Genomic DNA, 2,893 nt, shown 5'->3' on the forward strand with positions numbered 1-2,893 from the left:
AATTAGAACACAGGACAAATAATTTTGTTTTATAAAATATTTACAAATTTTAACGTCATTTATATTACAAAAATGATATATGTTTTAATATTTGATAAAATTGGTTTTTCGTTGTACAGTTATAGTCTTTAAGAATTATTAAAATAGATTGGATGCGCGCGATACGGCCGTGCGGGACGCGGGTAATTCCAAATATTATATTATTATATCAAAGAGTCATTGCGATGCAACGTCTCCCTATTATGGGCGCGCGGGTACAGGAGGGATTTTAATGTAAGTGGGGTTTACTATCTTCGCTATAAGACACGTCTCGCTATTCGGATTTCTTCAATTATCGACATCGCCATCGTCCCATGTAAATCGCTATTACTGATACTTTTGTTTTTAACATAAACCAGTGACGCAATCAGGATTCTTTTTTTGGAGGGGGGAGGGTTGTGCCACCGTACACATCATAAAGTTCGTTTGTAGGGTTTTGATTGTATAAATAATTAATTAAGTATATATATTAATTATATTTATATTTATTATTTATATACAACGTAAATTATTATGTTCTACGCTACAAAACACACGCTTAAAGACTGCTCGTTATCGATCGTCATCATTGATGGATCAGACGAGTACTTACCCGTATATGATGCATTTCAATCTGAATGTACTACTGAAATTGAAATAATTGACCTGTGTGATGATGAAGAAAATAACTACGTATGTATTAATCACTCTCCGAGTTGATTCTTATTTATTATTATATCATATAGTTTTAATCTGTTCTTTAATACTTCTGTGCAGTCTAAGTAAAAAAATAATTATAACTATATAGTTCAGGACTTAATGCGCACTAAAAATCTTTAACATTTAGTGGTGTGCAAAAAATGATTACGAGTATAATATATATATATATATATATATTATTGTATAAAAACGGAGTCCGCTTTCATTTTTTCATAGATTTCAGAGTTCCCCTTCATTTAATTAAGCAAGGGAAAATACTAGCTTTATAGTACCTTACTGTGTTGAGAGTGTGGGGGACAAAGTCCACAACGGATTACTTTACAATTTATCTGCTATGGAACGGTATTTTCTGAACTAAAACCAGCGTCAGTCATCATTTTTTTTTCCAATTCGAGCACTGTTGTATATTAAATAATTTATTCTGCCCTATGTTTCCCTAGCGTGGGAATCTCTCATTTCTCAATCTACCAGGTAAATATTTTAAGAGTACCAAACCATTGACATATATGATATGCATGTATTGATATTTGTATATCACAGTTCCCCAATATTTTGCCTTAGATAAAATTCTCATTACTTCTGTTTAAATCACCATCATTCGACAATCTATTATAAAAACAGCAAAAATACTATTTTACCGAAACTGTAATTCAAATAATGATAATATAAGTAATCTAGTGAATCTAGACCAGTCAGTGCAAACTGAAGAATAACAATTATCAATAAAAAATCATATCCCTTCACATGGTCCCAATCAAAATAAATATATCTCGACACTACTCAAATTATACAACTTGTCAAAGGCAATTGTTTGAAATAAGTATATTAGTGCCTTGTTGTCGTCATACAAAAAAATAAAAATAAAACGATTATTCTCCACTAAATTAAAATATTTATTTTTATTCAATTTTTATTGATTTTAAATATATATATTATTATATTATTAAAAATTATAAAATATGTTTATTATTATTATTATTATTGTAAGTATAGTTACTAATTTATATGTGTTTAAAAAAAAAAACTACAATATATTCTATTTTATATTTATTCATATTAAATATAATATATTTTCTTGATGTTTAAAAATATTAAAACTACGAAGCTTTAAGCCTTTAAAGCAGTTAGGACATGTATTTTATATAATATGCTCTCAGCAGATGAGCGTTGTGCAATTGGTGTGCGCATGGGAATGTAGGATACATTTTTGCCAAACTATACCGTTTTGGTAATCGATATACTACTGTAGGGTTAAAATCAATCCCCGTCATCTAATTTTTGTGTTTTAAGTGACTATATAAGATAGTATGACCTACGTATATTTAACTGGTCGGAAAATATTTAAAACGTAATTTATCTGTATAGTATAACAAATCGATGGAAAAAGTGAAACGATGGAATTGCGATCCCGCACTATCTGTTTCGTATTATTGGGACGATATCATCGTTGATACAACCGTCAACACAAATAATTGTTCCATAATAAATCTCATCAGCGATGACGGGAGTGATGAGATGATGTCAATCGTACGTACCTATATTATTCTTATATTTATAGCGTTTTCCACCACCCCGCACTGACTGCACCATTACATATATTTATGTTCCACCGGCAAGATGAATGTGCACTGAGTGGACTTTTTTATGTTTCATCTCAATGCACTACGCCAGTTTTTTGCACCGAGTGCAAAGATAATTGCACGAGCTCGTGCGTTATCACTTATCATTAATGTGAAAGGCAGTCTATTCAAATTTTATCCAAAACGTTTGTATTGTTGGACTTTAGGACTAGCTATGTAATAACGAAGATAAAATAAATAATTATACGCCATAATAAAATATTATAATGGATAAATCTACCATATTGGCTATTATGGAGTATGGACTGCTTGTCGTCTAGTGAAAGTTCTGGCGATGAAGAAACCATTAAATTAAAAAAGTATCTATAATACCTAAAATTAAAAATTATATAGTTGACGTTGTTCATGCTTATACAGATACACAAGTTGAAAACATTCAAGATAGTATCGACGGTACAACGGTATTACCAATTCAAGATCTTGTGTTACGTGATCGTGCTACCGCTAATCAAGTTAAAAATTATTTAGCAAATTACTTTTTCACTCCTCGAGCCTCTATTCCATAGCAGTGGAAT

At 30.5% G+C, this 2,893-nt stretch overlaps 1 long non-coding RNA gene across 1 annotated transcript; it reads left to right on the forward strand.

The window, feature by feature from the left end:
- The first annotated feature begins 576 nt into the window (after nt 1-576).
- Nucleotides 577-2,644, forward strand: LOC132921936 (uncharacterized). The gene is made up of 3 exons (XR_009660972.1): nt 577-711; nt 2,104-2,265; nt 2,525-2,644. It is a non-coding gene; the product is annotated as an uncharacterized LOC132921936 (long non-coding RNA).
- The last annotated feature ends 249 nt before the right edge of the window (nt 2,645-2,893 follow it).

This window comes from Rhopalosiphum padi, chromosome 2, assembly GCF_020882245.1.
Source record: "Rhopalosiphum padi isolate XX-2018 chromosome 2, ASM2088224v1, whole genome shotgun sequence".
NCBI classification, from domain to species: domain Eukaryota; kingdom Metazoa; phylum Arthropoda; class Insecta; order Hemiptera; family Aphididae; genus Rhopalosiphum; species Rhopalosiphum padi.